This window comes from Triticum aestivum, chromosome 7B (genome assembly GCF_018294505.1).
Source record: "Triticum aestivum cultivar Chinese Spring chromosome 7B, IWGSC CS RefSeq v2.1, whole genome shotgun sequence".
Taxonomy (NCBI): Eukaryota; Viridiplantae; Streptophyta; class Magnoliopsida; order Poales; family Poaceae; genus Triticum; species Triticum aestivum.
Genome location: NC_057813.1, coordinates 453,690,928 through 453,711,833, shown reverse-complemented (window position 1 = coordinate 453,711,833; position 20,906 = coordinate 453,690,928). Strand labels below are relative to the sequence as shown.

General features: G+C 46.1%; 1 long non-coding RNA gene across 1 annotated transcript; it reads right to left on the bottom strand.

The window, feature by feature from the left end:
• Positions 1-19,122: 19,122 nt before the first annotated feature.
• LOC123157957 (uncharacterized) lies at positions 19,123-20,496 on the bottom strand. The gene is made up of 2 exons (XR_006479220.1): positions 19,536-20,496; positions 19,123-19,459 (listed from the first exon to the last, which is right to left on the bottom strand). It is a non-coding gene; the product is annotated as an uncharacterized lncRNA (long non-coding RNA).
• Between the last annotated feature and the right edge of the window lie 410 nt (positions 20,497-20,906).

Genomic DNA, 20,906 nt, shown 5'->3' with positions numbered 1-20,906 from the left:
AGCTGAAGTTCGGAGTCGTCCTCCCACATCGCGTATTGCTCCACCACAGCCTCCACACTCCTCGGGAGCAAGACGTCTGCGGAGCACCAGACCCGCGTCAGCAAGGCAAACTTGTTACCGCCAAAAACACTCTGTAGTAAGTACTTCTTACGATCGGCAATTTTCTTCACTTGACGAAGCTCTTCCCGGACACCCCGCACCTCCGTCCTGGCATCCTGGAGTTCCTTGTCCGCCTTGGACAACTTGGAGGAGTGTTACTTATGTTTATGATCAAGGGCCTCACATTTTGTGATAGCATCCTTGAGATCCCCTTGCACTTCAGCCACTCGAGCCTTGTGGCTCTCACCGGCGGTCTTCGTTGTCTCAAGTTCGGCCACCGCCTTATCGGCAACCGCTCTCTTCTCGGCCGCCTCAACCTCAGCTTTCTTGAGCGCCGCTTTGAGGCTCTCAACCTCCGCGGCAGCAGTTGTAATAACCAAATAACATGGGCTTAATATACAACCCGGACCACAAGTATTCAGCAATAGTAGCTCTGCATTCTAATACGAGCTCACCTTGTGCCTCATCAAGCCGTTTGTTGACAAGGTCAAGCTCCCCATCGGAGCGCTTGAGCTTCCGATCCATCTCCTCTAGCGCCGTAGAATTAGTAGCCGCGGCCATGGACAATTCCTATGACATCAAAAAAGTTCACACTACTTTAAACATTGGCCTAGTAAATTTAGACCCTCTGTAAGCTTCTTTGTACTACTTACAGAGTCTCGAGGGATGCTATACACATGACCTTTTCAAATATTAAAACCAAGGGATAAAATCACTTTATAGGAAAAGAGTATTACTTGACTTACCTCAAAGCCTGTTAGTAGGCCTTGCACAACGTCGTTTAGTCCGGATTGGACGGACCGAACTCCTCCAGTACGTCCGGCCATCCCTTCCCCCTGGTCGAAGGTGTTCAGCGCAGGCGTTGGGCCCCCAACCCCTTCCTCGTCGGAAGGAGGAACCGGCACCTTCGAGGGCCTTGGGGGCTCAGGTATAGACGACTGAGGGGGTCCGGATGGTTCGGACCCCCCCCCTCCCGCGTTAGCCAAGAGGGAGGCAGCCTCCTGGTCTTCGATGACCAAGACGTCAGCCTCGGCCATGATAGTATCGCCCTCCTCCCCTGTGTTCGAAGGGGGAGGGGTCCTTCAGGACAGCACTTCCCCGACCTCTTCGGGGATCAGGGGAGGCGTGGAGCGCAACGCGGGTCTGTTGTTCGTCGGCACGTTCCTTCCGAGGTCTACTCGGCGGGGTGGCCACGTGGTGACGGACTGTGGCGACACACGACCAACTTCCATAAGTAAGGGATTGTTAAAAATAAAAGCGACTAAAAATGCCAAATATATATGTGGCAGCAGGGGGCTTGACCCTAGGTTCCCTCTTGGGAACCTTTTCAGACGCTTCGGACTCCTCATCAGAGTCCGAGCTGTTAGGAAGGCCAGCTTGAGCCAACATTGCCATTTCGAGGCCAGATGAGGTTGTACCTCATCGACATTGTCAGATGCTGCCCTCTTCTTGGAGTGCGAGGAGGCACTTTCCTTCATCCTCGTCTTTGTCCCCGTCCTGAGCAGATGGGGCTGCAACGTCTCCGGGCCGAGTATCCGGACGGGCTCTGCAGTGAAGGCCCTCCCAGGCCACCGATGCATCCTTCTTCTTCTTGCCCTTCCTGTATTGCGCCTTGTAAGGCAACACGGTTAGCAACCTCTCCAGTTGGGCCAATCGGGGCCCTTCGGGCAGCATTGCCGGGCATCTGATCTTCTCAGCCTTGCTGAGCCAGCACTGCAAAAATACGCAAAGGGAGTGATACATCTCCAATGTATCTATAATTTATGAAGTATTCATGCCATGTTTACAACAATTTTGTATGGTTTTGGTATGATTTCATTAGAACTAACCCGGACTGACGTTGTCATCAGTAGAACTACCATGGTGTCATTTCTTGTGCAGAAATATAAGTTCTCGAAATGGGCTGAAAATTTACGGTGATTTTCTATGGACCAAAAGAGAACCCCAAAGCACAAGAGTTGGACCAGAAGCTTCATGAGGAAGCGTCAAGGGTGGAGGGCGCGCCCTCCTGGCTTGCCGCTGCCTCGCGGACCCCCTTTACATGAGACCGACGCCAAAAATTCCTATAAATCCCCAAACCCCCGAAAAGAAACCTAGATCGGAAGTTTCGCCGCTGCTAACCTCTTTAGCCACAAAAAACTTCTCGGGACCCCGTTCCGACACCCTGCCGAAGGGGGAAATCTTCGTCGGAGGCCATCTTCATCATCTCGGCGGTCAGCATGATGAGGAGGGAGTAGTTCACCCTCTGGGCTGAGGGGATGTACCAGTAGCTATGTGTTTGATCTCTCTCTCTCTCTCATGTTCTTGATTTGGTACAATCTTGATGTACTGTGAGCTTTGTTATTATAGTTGGATCTTATGGTGTTCTTACCTCTCTACCTTGTGATGAATTGAATGTTTTCCTTTAAGGTTTTGTTATGTCGGATTGAATCTTTGGATGTGAGAGCACTTGATGTATGTCTTGTGATGGGATATCCGTGGTGACAATGGGATTCTATTGATCCACTTGATGTATGTTTTGGTTATCAACTTGCGGATTCCCGTGGTGACATTGGGGTAATCTATGCATATGGGTTGGTATGTGTTCTGATATTCCTTTCTCCGATAGAAATCTTTGGATACTCTTGAAGTTCCTTGTGTTGGATTGAATATTATGAATCCAAGATTGTGTGATGCATATCGCATAATTGACCCATGGATACTTGTGGTGACATTGGAGTATCTAGGTGACATTAGGGTTTGATTGATGTGTGTCATATGGTGTTATTTTCGTACGAACTCTAGAGCTATTTGTGACACTTATAGGAATAACCCAATAGATCGATCAGAAAGAATAACTTTGAGGTGGTTTCATAGCTACAAGCAATTTCATCTTATGTTCTCCATGATAGGAACTTTGGAGTGATTCTTTGTTGCATGTTGAGGGATTGTTATATGATCCAATTATGTTCTCATTGTTGAGAGACTTTGCACTAGTGAAAGTATGAACCCTAGGCCTTGTTTCCAAGCATTGCAATACCATTTTTGCTCACTTTTGTTACTAGTTACCTTGCTGTTTTTATATTTTTCAGATTACAAAAACCTATATCTATCATCCATATTACACTTGTATCACCATCTCTTCGCCGAACTACTGCACCTATACAATTCACCATTGTATTGGGTGTGTTGGGGACCCAAAAGACTCTTTGTTATTTGATTGCAGGGTTATTTGAGAGAGACCATCTTCATCCTACGCCTCCCACGGGTTGATAAACCTTAGGTCTCCACTTGAGGGAAATTTGCTACTATCCTATTAAACTCTACGCTTGGAGGCACAACACGAGTCTACAATAAGAAGGTTGCATAGTAGACATCAAGCTATTTTCTGGCACCGTTGCCGGGGAGGTGAGTGCTTGAAGGTATATCTTTAGATCTTGCAATTGAATCTTTTGGTTTATTGTTTTATCACTAGTTTAGTCTATAAAAGAAAACTACAAAAAATGGAATTGAGGTTGCCTCATATGCTTCATCTTTAGAATGTCTTTCCTGAAAATGATGGAAAGGAAAATTGTGCCAAAGTGTTAGAAGAAGAAGTCAATAAAATGTTTGGCATAAAAACTTTGAATGATGAGCATGATTGCAATGTTGTTAGTATGAATTCTTTGAATATCCATGATGCTAATGATATGCAAAGCCATAAGCTTGGGGATGCTATGTTTGATGAAGATGATATTTTTAGTCCCTCAAGTTTTAATGAGAAATTTTATTATGATGAAAGCATGCCTCCTATTTATGATGATTATATTGATGAAAGTGGGTTTCGAAGAGTGTCAACTCTAGGTAGTATTGATCCCACTATTTTGGAGAGTGTTGATTCTTATAATTATAAAAGTGGATTTGGAGAGGTCATGACTTTATTTAGTGATGAATCCACTATTTTGGAAGAGGTTCCAATTGACTATGATAAAAAAAGTTGCTATATGTGATGATTATTGTGATGACATGTATGCTATAAAGAATAATGATAACCATGAAACTTGTCATCACGATTTTAATTTTCAATTGGATTATGCCAATAAAGTATCACATGATAGTTGTTTTGTTGAATTTGCTCCCACTACTATTCATGAGAAAAAATTTGCTTATGTGGAGAGTAATAAATTTTTTGTGCTTGTGGATCTTGAAAATAATGATTTATGTGATGGTTATATTGTTGAATTCATTCATGATACTACTGGAAATTATTATGAGGGTGTAATATAAGCTTTTAGGAATTTCAATAATATCAAGTTTCCTCTCTTTTTGTTGAAAGTCTTGAAGTTTTGCTTGTTTTACCTTCTTATTCTAGTTGATTCTTGTTCCCATAAATTGTTTGCTCACAAAATCCCTAGGCCTAGGAAGTGAGTTAGAATTAAATTTGCTAGTCATATGCTTCATGACTCTCCCATCAATTCTTATATTTTATGTGAGCATAATTGAAATCATCACGCCTAGCTAAAAATGCATTAAAGAAAAGTGCTTGTTGGGAGACAACCCAACCTTTTTCCTTGCTGTTTTGCAATAAATTTATCATCTAGCCTATGGTTATATGTATTTTCATGTTTCAATTTAGTGTTTGTGCCAAGTAAGACCTTTGGGATAGTTTGGAAGATTGTTGATTTGATTTTGCTTAAAAAAATAAACTTTTGCACCCAGTAAAATAATTTTCAAAAATAACAGAAGCGTGCTTTTGATTTGAATTTTCTACACAAGATTGAAATACAAATTTCTGGGCTTATCTCAAGCCTTGTATGTTTGTACTCTCTTTTTATATAATTTAAAAAAATTGCAGTGGGATTTTGCCCTACTGTGTACAGTAAAAAAAACCTGTGACGCCCGAATAATTAAGCTACAGTGAACTCCTGCTAATGACTGACAAGTCATCAGGATTATTTTGCTAATCATCATTTTGTTCCATATCAAACTCAAGTTCAAATTCAAATTTTTTGTCAAATTATTTTCTTCAAAAATTTAAAGACAAAAATGTTCGTTGGGTTGCAAATATTCACTAGCTAATTATCATGTAGAAATCAACATCATTTGACTCACCATTTGATACCTAGAAAAATATTAGGTGATCCAAAAACAATAAAAAAACTTTTCAAAATAAACAAATGTTCATATATATCCAAATGCCCTCAAACTTTTCTGGCAGTGCCTAAAAATTGCAATGTGAATTGTGAGCTAAGTTCCATATTTTATACAAGCCTTTTGCTATTGGATTTAAAAAAGGAAACATAAATTAATAAAAAGAATAATAGAAAAGGAGGAAAAACTAGAAAGCCTACACTGTGCACTTGGCCCTGCTGGCAACAATGCAGGCCCAGCCAAAAGCACCCTGTCCCCTTCTCCTCTTCATTGATCAGGGCATGGCGCCCATCCCCGACCGTCCTGGTTGTGCCTTGGACACGGGGCGCCCATCCGTCGGCCCTGAGTGCTGGATAAGAGCATGCCTGACGCCCCTCCAAGGCAACCCTAGTCCTCATTGCCCTTCTTGCGTCGTTCTCTCGCGGACAGCACACACACACACACACCGCCGACGCCATGGTAGATCTCGTACTCATGGTCACCATGCTCCCCGACGCCTGGGAGGATGACCAGGAGCTTCACCACTGTCATCTGCTTCGCCTACGTGCGTCGTATCAAGCGGGGTGGCCTCATACGCTCGTCTCACCCGTCATCTTCCCCGCCATGGTCGTCGACCGCCGTCGTTGATCCGGCCGCACCAGAGCCTGCCGGGGCCTGCTAAACCTCCCTAATGCCTCGATGTGAGCACCCCTCGGTTTCCCCTTTGTTTCCTTGTCGGATTCGTGCCGTAGCACCATTACCCGCGAGCTTCGACTCTACGGTCCGCCATGGCCGGAGCCCTACTCCGCGTGCGCTCCCCTACGTCCGCATGCGTCCATGCAGCACCCCGTCGCGCCCTTTGCTACACGCGCCCACACCGTCCTACCCAGGCCGCACCCCTGCATGCCTGTACGCTCAACATCCGCTCGTCCCACGCCGACTGCTCTTCTACCGGCTTTTGCCGCTACTTGCCACCTCCCCTGCTTGCCGTTGTGCCCGCCACCCCGCGCCTCCGCTGTTGTTGCTCACCCGGTAGTGTTTAACAAGGCCGGCCGCACCCGCCGAAGGCCGCCACACCCCACGCGCCCGCCTCTGGCCTCTTGGCCGCCTGCTGCTGCTCGCAACCGCTCGCCGCCCGCCTCGCTGACTCCCGCACTCCCGCTGCGCCTGCAGCGACTGTTGCCGCCGCTGCCTCCTGCGCCGTCACGCTCGCCAGCTCCCACTCACGGCCATCTGCCCTCCGCCTTGCCGCCCAGTTCCGACCGGAGCCCGTGCCCGACTTCCCCCCTCCTCCCCGGTCCGTCGGTTGGGTGCGATGTGCCCGCTCCCCAAGGGCTCCGTTCGTCTGTCACATGCCCCTAGGATAGGAAACATGCAACCGTCCCCGTCCATTTCATCTGTCCGAAAATGCCAAACTTCAGGAAAACTTTCCCAGATGTTATCCCCCTTCATCGGTATCGTGTAGCCCTGCGTTAGAACACCCCTAGCGCTGCTTATTGTCTTGTCATGCTTAGTATTGCACTTGTTTGCTCTGTATTTACTGTTTCTCCCCCCTCTTCTCTTTGATACACCCCGAGACCGCTGCTGACGCCACCGTGATCGACTATGTCACGACCCTTCTTCCTTTCAATGGAGCTTCCAGGCAAGCCCCCCCCCTTCTGATCATCTCGATATCACCCATTCCATTCTCTCTCTTGCTTTCATTAGAGTTTGCTACTGTAATTGTTTGCTCCTATTCTGATGCATAGCCTTATTTTGTACCTCCTTATTGTTATCTACCTGCTTATCCTAAACTGCTTAGTATAGGTTGGTTAATGATCCATCAATGACCCTCACCTTGTCCTTGTTACCCCTGCTTCATCATCGATGACTTGATCAACGTGATCGACCACCAGACCCGTCACCTCACATCACATCACACACCCCCTTTGTTGCTCGACTCTGCAGAGGTACTATCGAGTGCCGAGGGTGATACCTCATAACACACTCCTGATGATAACTCTATAGTGTAGCTATTCGGTCGTGGTCATCGAGGGAGATTCCTCCTCCACCACCCCTGATATGACTCTGTCGTGCAACCTCTCCAGTGTGGACCTCGAGGGTGATTCCTCCCGCATTCACCTTGATGATTACATCGAGTGGAATCCAATGAGGGTGATTCCTCGGGTTGTCCCCTTGATGTTTTGGACACATGATTACCCGGACTTTACTTGAGACCGTTGTGGAAGTCGGCTTGACCCTGAGTGGTACCCGCGAGTTGATGTGAAAGTTGGTCGGGCATGGAGAGAACCCGCGAGATAATTTCGTGGCACGGTTCTGGGCCCTTGCCATAAGTCCATGAGATGGGGTGATGGGGTCACATCAATCGTGAGTCTCTGCTCGTCTTCGCGAGCTCCTAATACACTAAAGGTTTGGGTATTTGTTCTGAGTTGGCCTCTGGACTTTACGCACTAACCACCACGCAAGAATAATTATGGGCCTTGATGTTGTAGTATCAGCCGAAGCTTTGTCAGACATCTATTTCAGCATTGCGGCACAGTCGGATCGTGCTGGCCATCCGAGGCAGTGCTGGTATCCACCCTGCTAGCAATGACCCGGAGTGCAACGGGCGATGGGCCCAAGACCCTAGAGTGCTTAGGATGTAGACTGGCCGGGACCTCTCTGCTGAGCCTAGGTAGGGTTGTGACGTGTTGATCTTCCGAGGTCGGGAATTGACCCAGAAAAGTGTGTCCGGCCAGAGTAATCAAGCGTGTTCAAATACCGTGTCCACGGTAATGGATGTTTAGACTTGTATCCTGGTCTATTACAACTAGAAATGGATACTTGAGATATATGATGGATATGTGGCTCCGAGATTGCTTCCTCGTAGGGAGTCAAGGAAGAATCTCTGGGTGTTAATGTTACAACATGCTTGTTTAATATTAAAATGCTATTCTTCACTATTCTACATGCTGCAAGATCCTCGGAGCTGCTTGAAGATGCTAATCTTTGATAGGCTAGGCCTCCCCCCTCTATTCTAGCATTCTGCAATTCAGTCCACATATACAAACCTTCCATTTGATACCAATGCATACTTAGTATAGATCTGATGCTTGCGAGTACTTTGGATGAGTACTCACAGTTGCTTTGCTACCCCTTTTCCCCTTTCTTTCTATTTTCCGATTGTCACAACCAGATGGTGGATCCTAGGAGCCAAATGCCACTCCGGTCGACTACTACTACATGGAGACCGCCGATGACCAGGAGTAGGTAGGATGTCCCAAGCAGGAGGCCCTCTTTGATTGTTGTTGCTTTTGTGTTAGCCTTCTTAAGGCAGTCTTGTTTAACTTATGGCTGTACTTAGATATTGTTGCTTCTGCTGACTCTTGTGTATCGAGCTTTTGTATTCGAGCCCTCGAGGCCCCTGGCTTGTAATATAAAGCTTGTATTATTTTAATTTGTGTCTAGAGTTGCGTTGTGGTATCTTCCTGTGAGTCCCTGATCTTGATCATACACATTTGCGTGTATGATTAGTGTACGGTCGAATCAGGGGCGTCACAAACCCATATCATGAAGTTCCGTTAAGTTTTATGTGATTGAAGTTTTCAAGTTTTGGGTGAGCTTCGATATGAGGAGAATAAGGAGAGGCAAGACACTAAGCTTGGGGATGACCAAGGCACCCCAAGGTAATATTCAACGAAGATCCAAGCAACTAAGCTTGGGGATGCCCCGGAAGGCATCCCCTCTTTCGTCTTCAACATTATCGCTAACCTCACTTGGAGCTATATTTTTATTCGTCACATGACATGTGTTTTGCTTCGAGCGTCATTTTATTTTGTTTAGATTTGATTGATGTTATTTAGAATAAGTTTTAGTATATTTTATTTCAATAAAAGTTTCAAAGATAGCCTTCACCATGCACAATTTGCAAGTATATGAGTTGTTGTTTCAAAACAGAAAGTTTATCGCTATTGCAAAAATTCCCTAGAAAAGTCAGAATGTGATAAAATCTTGAATTTTGACACAATATGCAATGGTAAATTCTATACAGTGTGGTAAATTTTCAAAACAAATTGAGTTAAACAAGTATGGATCCTACCTCATCCTTTACAGACTATTCTGTTTAGACAGATTGTTGTTATGATTGCATTGTTTGTATATGTTTGCTTGTTTAATGATTCAATTTGAGGATGGGAGTATTAAATATGCAGAGGCATTTAGTATGCAATGTCAAATTATAATTTTAGTGAATTTCTACAGTAGAGAATAAGGTTTTGCATGGATTTATACTAACTTATCTCACGAGTTCTTGTTGAATTTTGTGTGTATGAAGTTTTTAAGATTTAGGAAAACCGTGATAAGAGGAATTAAGGAGACACAAAAGCTCAAGATTGGGGAAGCCCAAGACAACCCAAGTTAATATTTCAAGAAGTATCAAGCATCTAAGCTTGGGGATGCCCCGGTTGGCATCCCACCTTTCTTCTTCAACAACTATCGGTCAATTTTGGTTGAGCCTAAGTTTTTGCTTCTTCACATAATATGTGTTATCCTTGCAATGTCATTTTATTTTGTTTTGCTTGTTGTTTTAATAAAATACATTAGATCTGAAATTTTTAAATGAGAGAGAGTCTTCACATAGCTACAAAATTATTTAACTACTCATTGATCTTCACTTATATCTTTTTGGAGTAGTTTGTCATTTACTCATGTGCTTCACTTATATCCGATGAGTAAATGGTTGAATGATTTGAATATCATAAATCTGATATTATATATGTTTCATATTCTTATCCCATGGGGAGTAATGACTTCACATATAATAAGTATAGGTGGTAAATTTATTGAAATTTAGCAAACATAGTATTGGTCACTTGAACAATTCATGAAAGAATATTGAAGGAAGAGAGATTTCACATATAAATATACTATCTTGGACATTTTCTATGATTGTGAGCCCCATTAAACATTTTCAAACTTGAGAAAATTAGTTGAAGTTGAACAAGGAAGACAACATAATGGGTTATGCTTGGGTATATTTGTATAGAAGTTATATTGTTATGGATCCTCCAACATGTGGTGCTTGCTATTTAGAATATTTTGCTAGCCAAAATTTCTGTACTAAGCGGGAATACTGCTTGTGCATCCAAAATCTTTGAACCAAGTTTCTTCCATGAGTGTCCACCCTATCTACCTATATGGGGTATTTACCTGTCGTTCCAAGTAAATTTTCATGTGCCAAACTCTAAACCTTTAAATAATAATCTATTTTGTATGCCCGAATCGCTCATGTAGCGACTAGGGGTCGTCCATGCTAGGTGGTTTATTCTCACGATGAGTGTTGATTCACTTGTCATTCATGAGAAAGTGGCTGGTAATCGGGAGGCCCAGTTCCATGCTCGGAATCAAATCAAATTATAATCATCAAATAAAAATCGCCCAGGACTGTTGTTGGTATGGACAGTACATGTTGTTTCGGATCAGCCGTGGAGTGTGATTGTTGGTGGAGGGGGATTAAAAACTGTACCATTCTGTTTGGAAACTGCCTATAATGTGTCTAGCATGGAAGATAGTGAGAACTCTCGGTCGTTACGTTGACAATGAAAGCATACTTCTCAAAATTATATTCATCTCTATTTTAAAAGCTTCGAGCTCTGGCACCTCTGCAAATCCCTGCTTCCCTCTACGAAGGGCCTATCTTTTACTTTTATGCAAGAGTCAGTAGTATTCCTTCTCATTCCAACCTACTCTTTAGTTGGCAAGCATCATGTGATGGGGAAAGATATAAGCATATATGGCCATTCAAATATATTTGATCACGAATTATTATTGTTGACAATTATCTATATGATAAATAAGTTGGGAGGCGAAACATTAAGCCCCTATCTTTCTGTGTGTTCAATGGATGTTATTTGTTCTAAAGATATGCTTTGAGTGGTAGCAATCATGGAAGACTATATGATAGTTGAGTATGTGGGATTTTCTAAATCAAAGCTCTTACATAAACCCTTCCTTAAAATAAGATAAATTGCAATTGTTTGATGACTGAGAACCTAGTTTGTTAGTTTTCAAGAAAGTTTATGATCTATGCTTTAACATGTGAATAGCTTGCTACTTGATCATGAGAAGTTTAATGAGATGAGCTAATGATTATGATATATAGTGATGCTAGAAAAGGTGATTGAAATTATCATTGATCAAACTTGTGCACTTGCTAGCATTCACACTTCATAAATTATTTCTTTTATCATTTACCTACTCGAGGACGAGCAGGAATTAAGCTTGGGAATGCTGATACGTCTCCAACGTATCTATAATTTATGAAGTATTCATGCCATGTTTACAAAAAATTTGTATGGTTTTGGTATGATTTGATTAGAACTAACCCGGACTGACGTTGTTTTTAGCAGAACTACCGTGGGGTCGTTTTTTGTGCAGAAATAAAAGTTCTCGCAATGGGCTGAAAAATTACGGTGGTTTATTATGGACCAAAAGAGAAACCCGAAGCACAAGAGTTGGACCACAAGCTTCACTAGGAAGCGGCAAGGGTGGAGGGCACCCCCCCCCCCAGGGCGTGCCCCTGGCTTGCCGCTGCCTCGTGGACCCCCTTGACGTGAGACCGATGCCACAAATTCCTATAAATCCCCAAACCCCCGAAAAGAAACCTAGATCGGAAGTTCTGACGCTGAAAGCCTTTGTAGCCATGAAAAACCTCTCCAGAAATCGTTTCGGCACCCTGCCGGAGGGGGAAATCATCGCCGGAGGCCATATTCATCATCCCGGCAGTCACCATGACGAGGAGGAAGTAGTTTACCCTCGGGGATGTGGGTATGTACCAGTAGCTATGCGTTTGATCTCTCTCTCTATCTATCTATCTCTATCTCTATTTCTCTCTCGTGTTCTTGATTTGGCACGATCTTGATGTACCACGAGCTTTGTTATTATAGTTGGATCTTATGGTGTTCTTCCCTCTCTACCTTGTGATGAATTGAATCTTTTCCTTTGAGGTTTTGTTATGTCGGATTGAATCTTTGGATGTGAGAGTACTTGATGTATGTCTTGCAATGGGATATCCATGGTGACAATGGGATGTTCTATTGATCCACTTGATGTATGTTTTGGTTATCAACTTGCAGATTCCCGTGGTGAAATTGGGGTAATCTATGAATAGGGGTTGGTACGCGTTTTCAGATTCCTTTCTCCAATAGAAATTTTGGGATATTGATGCGTCTCCAACGTATCTACTTTTCCAAACACGTTTGCCCTTGTTTTGGACTTTAACTTGCATGATTTGAATGAAACTAACCCGGACTGACGTTGTTTTTAGCAGAACTGCCATGATGTTGTTTTATGTGTAGAAAAGAAAAGTTCTCGGAATGTCCTGAAAATCCATGCAGGCACTTTTTGGAATTAATAAGAATTTCTGGATGAAAGAAATACACCAGGGGGCCCACACCCTGTCCACGAGACAGGGGGCGTCCTCCCCCCTATAGGGCGCCCCCCTATCTCGTGGGCCCCCTGGACCTCCACCGACCTCAACTCCAACTCCATATATTCCGTCTTGGGGAGAAAAAATTCAGAGAGAAAGTTTCATCGCGTTTTACGACACGGAGCCGCCGCCAAGCCCTAATCTCTCTCGGGAGGGCTGATCTGGAGTCCGTTCGGGGCTCCGGAGAGGGGGATTTGTCGTCGTCGTCATCATCAACCATCCTCCATCACCAATTTCATGATGCTCACCGCCATGCATGAGTAATTCCATCATAGGCTTGCTGGACGATGATGAGTTGGATGAGATTTACCATGTAATCAAGTTAGTTTTGTTAGGGTTTGATCCCTAGTATCCACTATGTTCTGAGATTGATGTTGCTATGACTTTGCTATGCTTAATGCTTGTCACTAGGGCCCGAGTACCATGATTTCAGATCTGAACCTATTATGTTTTCATGAATATATGTGTGTTCTTGATCCTATCTTGCAAGTCTATAGTCACCTATTATGTGTTATGATCCGACAACCCCGAAGTGATAATAATCGGGATACTTCTCGGTGATGACCATAGTTTGAGGAGATCGTGTATTCACTATGTGTTAATGCTTTGGTCCAGTTCTCTATTAAAAGGAGGCTTTAATATCCCTTAGTTTCCACTAGGACCCCGCTGCCACGAGAGGGTAGGACAAAAGATGCCATGCAAGTTCTTTTCCATACACTACAAAAAAAGACACATCCGTCACATTTTGGGCCGAACGGAAAAAAATTCTGTCATACATATGACACTTCTATGATGATAATTGTGACAAAACACGGTATCATCATAGATGTGGTGGGCTCCTACTTCTATGACAAAAAATCATGACAGAAAATGGGCTTTTCGTCCTGGGCGGGCCGGAGACGCAGCTGCATGACATTCTTTGGGCCGTCCATGACGGAAAAAACCGTGGTAGAAGCGAGGGGAGGAAAATTTCGGGGAGTTGCCGGTTACGGTGGGAGGTTGGGGGCCGAGCGATGCACGTCTCTCTCGTACACGTACACGCGTGTGTGCGAGGCGTTGGCTCTAACTGAACCCGAGCGAGGCGTTGGGCTCTAACTGAACCCGAGCGATTGCACTGCAGGCTACGCGTTACTGAACCCGAGCGATCGGTCGATGGCTGTTAACTGAACCCAATCGAGCGATTTCTTCGCTACAGCTGCTAACTGAAGTCGATCAATTGGATGAACAATGAGCGTTGCGGGGGGGTGGATGAACAGTGAGCGGTGGCGTTGCCTCTGGATGAACAGGACCACGTGGTGTGGAGGGCTAGATGAACAGTAGACGGTGGGGGGGTGGATGAACAGGACCCCGTGGTGTGGAGGGCTGGATGAACAGTAGACGGTGGAGGAGTGCCCGTGGAGGGGTGGATGAACAGGACCCCATGGTGTGGAGGGCTGGATGAACAGTAGATGGTGGAGGGGTGCCCGTGGAGGGGTGGTTGAACAGTAGCCGGTGGAGTAGTGCACGGTGGAGGCTGGATGAACAGGAGACCGTGGAGGCTGGAGGAGGTCGACGGTAGCCCGTGGAGGCTGGAGGAGGTCGACGATGGAGATGAACAGTATCCCGTGGAGTCCCGTTTTGCGGTACGCCACACCACTCCTAATGAACACGACCCCCATTTTGTCCATTTTGCGGTACGCCACACCCCTCCCGATGAACAGGACCCCAGTTTCGATCGTCGGAGGTCCGTTTTGTCTGTTTTGCGGTACGCCACACCCCTCCCGATCAACAGGACCCCTGTTTCGACCGTAGGAGGTCCGTTTCCTCCATTTTGCGGTACGCCACACCCCTCCCGATCAACAGGACCCCCGTTTCGACCGTAGGAGGTCCGTTTCCTCCGTTTTGCGGTACGCCACACCCCTCCCGATCAACAGGACCTCCGTTTCGACCGTAGGAGGTCCGTTTCCTCCGTTTCGCGGTACACCGGGCCTCGTTTCCATCGCCTGTTCCGTCCAAGCCCTCCCGATGAACACGACCACGCATTCCGTTCCAACCCAGCCGGTTGGCTCCCACGCGTTTCGTTGCCTCCCGATGAACACGACGCATTCCGTTGCCTTCCCATGAACACGACACATTTCGTTGCCTCCCCATGAACACGAGCCCTCGCCGTACATATGCGCGAGTAGGCGTTCTAGACCCCGCCCGTATGTACACATACGTGGCCGTATTTTCTTTCTTGCACCCTGGCGGCTGTACGTACGTGTACATGCTACGTGCGCGCCTCTACTACGACACGTGCGCGCCTCTACATCGACTAGTATGTACGTACACGTTTGCGACCAGGATGACAACGCTACGTACGCTTCGACCAGGTGGGTCCCGACTGTCAGGCACTTCCTTGCCTGCGAAGATGTAGCTGGTGGGTCCCGGCAGTCAGGGGCCGAATCGTTTTGGTTTTTTTGCCCGTACGCACTTCCTTGCGTGCGAAGGTGTAGCTGCTGGGTCCCAGCAGTCAGGGGGTGAATCGTTTTTTTTGCGCGGAAGCACTTCCTTACGTGCGAAGGTGTAGCTGGTGGGTCCCAGCAGTCGGGGGCGAATCGTTTTTTTTGGACGCACTTCCTTGCGTGCAAAGATGTAGCTGGTGGGTCCCAGCAGTCAGGGGGGCGAATCGTTATTTATTCCCGGAGGCACTTCCTTGCGTGCGAAGATGTAGCTTGTGGGTCCCCGCAGTCAGGGGGCGAATCATTTTTTTCGCGAAATACGGTGGCCTGTCCGGTGGGTCCCCGCTGTCAGGTGGAGTAACAATTATTTTGCCCGTAATAAGGAGGCACTTCCTTGCGGCTGCCGTCGACCCAGCTGTCAGCCTCTCGACGTACAGTCCACGCCCGATGGAAGTCATTCCTTGACCACGTTGACCACGCCAGGCCGAGAGCACCACGGCGGTGGACGACGGCGACGCCTAGGAAGGGGACGACGTGGAGCCGAGGAAGACGCGGCAGTGGATGCACACACGGAGAGGAGTACGAGGGTTCATTGGTTTGGCTGCGCTGCCATCGCCGCAGAATAACAGGGGGTGTGGGTGAGTGGAGGAATGGCCTGGCCAGCGGTGGGAGTAGTAGGGGCGGTGAGGCCTCCGCAGCAGCACAGCCGGCCACGGGAGGCAGGAGCAGGCGGCACGACCGGCGCTGCTTTGGGCAGCTGGAGCAAGAAGACCAGAGGTTGAAGAAGCACGACGGCCGTTGGATGGACATCGCATGGTCACTGCAGCTAGAATCATTTATATTGACTAAGTTGACAAAGCCCTTGGTACGTCAACTTAGTAGGCCCACAGGTCAGCTTCCGAAACGGTGCGCCCCAGATGTCAGGGGGAGGAATCATTTTTTTGGCGGGTGAAGCTAGAATATCCGAGATTGAAGAAGAAGCACGGCATTTGTTGGATGGACATCCAACGGCCATTGCTGCAGGCATCGTGTGTTGACTATAAGTTGACAAAGCCTTGCATACGCGTCAACTCTGTTTTTTTAGGGGACGCGTCAACTTACGCGTCAACTTAGTAAGGCCAGAAGTGTGTGGTAGAGAACTTATAGCTCATTTGAGATTTGTAAGAATGTGTAGCCCATTTTTGAATTCTAATGTAATTTACTACAGCCCATTTATAGTTTGTTAAAAGTACAGCCCATTTCAACCAACCGTTCAAAACAGAATTCAATAAAATTTCCCACATTTTGATGGGATCCGAATATTTTTATCCCGAAATTTCTAGTCAGATTAAATACAATTTCAATAGAAATTTATATTACGTAAAAATCCAACGAAACATTGCGCTCGCAACAATTAATGAAATTAAAATTTTCAATATTCAAAAATAATATTTTATAAAGTAATCATTGTTTGGTGCATTTTTTCATAGTTACTACCCAGTTTTTATAATTAAATCCCATTTATTATTTCTTAAAGCCCATTTTCTTGTTAAGCCTAATGCATCCCTCCTAGGAAAGATTTGCAGCCCAGCAGGGCGGAGAATAACAACTTGACCTTGCCTGGGTATTCCTAAAAAAAAGTATAGCTAGGCTAGCCATTTTCAGCTTGAAAAAAATTAATATCTGGCCTGGGCTAGACGAGCCACAGCCCGCCCAGTTAATACCTGCAGCGATGTTTTTGTTGTTGTTCAGAGGAGAAAAATTCATATGTGGCGTAAACATCGAAAAACTCTGCAGTGCTCACACCTCAAAAACACAAATACTGCTCGAGCTGCTTGGTCCCAGCTGTCGGCCGCTTCTTGTGCAATTATCTTGTTTATTGACTACTCCCTCATTTTAGGTTTATAATGCTCAATTCAAAAATCTCACCAATCAAGGTAGATGGCAAGTGTTGGAATACTTTTTGTAGTTTTGCAAAAGCACCTAATTAATGCTCTTGTTATCCTCAAAAAATTATGTTTATCGATGCATTAATTGCAATGCATGCATGCATAAAGTACATGCATTGGTCAATTTTCTCTTAATACTTGCATGCAATGATTTAATGCAGCTTGGAATCTGAACATGTGATGGAAAACAACCAAATTGAGCCCTATAAAATGGAAAAACTAAAATTTTGAGATAAGCCCTATAAATCGGAAAGGAGGGAGTACATAGGTTGACAATGGTGTGGGACCGTGATGTCAGGAAAACCAGGAGGAAGCAAAATAAATTATATATATATATAGACGGTCTATTCTGCTAATATTAGCAGAATAACTATTCTGCACACCACTTCTGCACTGCACGCTGAACGCAAGTGCACTGCATCTTCTGGACGACGAGCACTGCAATATAGACTAGTGAACTTCGCGTCGGAAAAAACTGCAGGCAGTGTTTTTCTGGTACTGTTTTCGCTCTAATTTTTTGATTGTTTACTGGAACGAGGCGTATAATATACCATTGAAAAGCTATGGATTAGGTGCAACTTCGACATGTTGAACAGTTTTCGAGATTCCACACGGTTTAAGAGCAGTTTTGAAAATGGTGCGGCGGATGACGAGTGGCAGCGAGCGTTTTTTCGCGTTTTTTTCTAAACTGCTTGTCGTAATGAAGGAAATGATACGCCGTTGGATAGATATCGTCGAGGCGCATCTTTTTCATATATAAATCTTTCTCTAATTCATTACGGTTGAAGAGCAGTTTCAAATTTACTAAATCGCGGAACTCTGTTTTTCAAAAAAAATTTGAAATTTTCGGTATTGTTTTCGCTCCAGTTTTCTAACCGTTTGTCGAAACGAGACGTATGATACGCTGTTGGAAAGCTATGGACAAGGTGCAACTGTCGTAAGTTTAAATGTTTTTGAGATTCCTTACAGTTTTTAGTTAATTTTGAAAATCGTGCGGCTGACATCGAGAGGCGGCGGCTGTTTTTTCGTGAAATTTTTTCAAACGGCTGGTCAGAATGATTCAAATCATACGCCGTTGGAAAGATATTGATGAGACGCAACTTTTACATGTAGAACACTCTCTCTAATTCCTTAGGATTTAAGAACAATTTCGATTTTACCGAAAAGCGGACACTCTGTTCTTCGTGAGACAAAAATCGTCGTATTTACTGCATCGGACAGAAGAACGCATTGCTTCAGACAAAATACCACACTGCATCTGATGGGCAAGTGCACTGCATGGTTTCTTTTTGTTTAGACGTATTTTTTCTCAGACGAGGAAAGAAGAACGCACTACTTCAGACGAAATACCGCACTTCATTAGATGGGCAAGTGCACTGCATGGTTTCTTTTTGTTTAGACGTATTTTTTTGGGCGTAATTTTTCTCACGCGAGTTTTTGTTGCTTTTTTTACTTTTTTTATGAACGAGAGTGGACCGCGAAGTGAACCGCATTACCCTAGCGCCCCTGCGAGAACCTCATTACTTTTTTTGTCGTTTCGGTAACATTTTTTTCTTTTACACTTACGAGATGAACAACATCGGATGCCCGACCGCACTGCTTTCAGACTGAAAACGCATTGCATCAGACGGACAACCAAATTGCATGGTTTCTTTAGTCAAACGGAAATTTTTCCACACGTTTTGCAACATGTTTAACAAGTACTCCCTCATTTTTTTTACAAAACAAAATGTACTACACCCGTGGGGTTGCCGAACTGCATTTGTTTTTTTCAACAAATTTAATAACAATTTAAAATGCCACTTGGGTGTGGGGCTGCCGAACTACATGGCCACAGTTTAGCGCACTACACGGGGGAGATAAGTGCACTGCACAAATGATGCAAATAATAATGAAAAGACACATTAAACATCCACATAAAAGACATTTGTCTTAATTTTTTATTTTTTTGTAATAAAATGTGAATATGGACTGCATGGCGCCTGGGTATTGAAAAAGTGAACCTCTCAAAAACACAAACTTTCTAATTGCATACATTTTGAGCGCTTCATGTGTCCATCATGTGTTTTTACACAGTGGACGTGTGGTTTTCTCAGTGAGCATAAGGTTTGCAACAAGTTAATTCTTTTTTTTGTCCTTGATAATTTCAAACAAACTATAATAAGTACATCTCCTAGATGAACCTCTACGGGAGTTCATATGACTGCTCCTAGATGAACTCGTCTGCAGATGATCACCGCAATTTTGCAGAAACAAACTCTGACAAAAAATTACAATATAACCCTCGTGGGGTTACTACATGGCACACAGGCACTACAACTCTGCCCGCCGACGAACTGCAAATGGCCTGGCAAAACGAATTGGGGTTGCCAACCTGAAACTTAATTGCACCGAGACGTAGATTGCCCGAGAACACAAATAAGCTAGCTGCTCGTCCAGGTGCGCCAAACTGCAAGTGACTGCAAATAAAACGAATGAGAACGACAACCTTTTGAAGAAGTTTGTCCAAGAAGAGATGTAGCTACTCATGGTTACCGCAGCCCACTCCCAGCCGCGCTGCTACTCGAGGTTGTTGTGGCGCATGGGAGGGTCACCGAACTACACGTCGTCGTATGCCCTACTGCATGTTGTCGTTGGCCGCACTGCACGCCGACGTTGGTCGTACTGGACGCCCGCAGGTGCCACACATCTTGTCATTCGAGGCACGGGGATGCATGACACACAGCCACAGGCAACCAAATCAGTGAGCAGGGAATGGGCGATGCAGCTCGTCGGCGTCGGAGTCACGCCTCGAGAACGGGTGGATATGGCCAGGGGAGAGGGGAGGCCAGGAAGATGTCGGACCTCCAGCCCATCGATGTTGCACGTGAGGGTGCCTGCACGCTAGGGCGGGGGCCGAGCTGCATGCCGGGGCGAGCTGCACTGCATGCCACAGTCGCCTGCACTGCGTGCTGTGCAGTTCAGACAGGGGCACGGCGCCGGCAGTGGCGGCCCGGATCCACCCGCGGTGGGGAACCCAGGGGCGCGGCACCGGCAGTGGCAGCCTGGATCCACCCGCGGTGTAGAGTGGAGGTGGTGGCGGCGAGGGTTGGAATCCGGGGTGGCTGGTCCGCGCCGTAGGAGGGGACGCCCAGGCCTCGCCGGAGAGGAGGAAGAGAGCCGGCTAATCTCCTCCCTCGGGCCTGGTTGGATCCGCAACGGCGTGGGGCGGCCAGCAGCGTGGCGATTCTGGGCGGCCGGTGGGATGTGGTGGGGCAGCGGGGAAGGTAGCCGACGCGGGGAGACGGTGCGACGGCGAGGAAGGGAGGCAGGGCGACGGCGCGGGGTGGGAGGTGGGGCGGCAGTGGCGAAGGCATGGGGTGGGAGGCGGGGCGGCGGTGCGAGACGGGAGGCGGGGCGGCAGTGCAAAGGCATGGGGTAGGAGTTGGGGCGGCGGCGCGGGACTGGAGGCGGGGCGGCGGTGCGAAGGCACGGGGTGGAAGGCGGGGCGGGAGGTGGGGAGCACGGGGAGAGAGAGAGGATTGGGCAGTTTTAGGAATGGATAAGGTGGGGGTTGGGTTTTTTCTTCGCGGTTGGGCGTCTGATCGGTGTTAGCAGAATAAGTTTTGAGGTGCAGAATAAGATTTTAGAGGGTGTTATCATAATAGACCCACCCTATATATATATATAATAAGGAGGCACTTGCGTACATGAGGCTATGGACCTGGTGGGTCCCCATTGTCATCCTCTCCAAGTAAAGTCATCTCCTCGCTCGCGCGCGCTTTTCACATGAAACAGTCAGCGCCGGCCGCCACGCTTCCCGGTGCAGGCGATTGCTCCGCCTTCAAACGACACAAGTGTCGTCCGTCCGTCCATCTGCCGCACACATTAATGATATGCGGTTGCCGAGGCGGCTACTCTGACGCC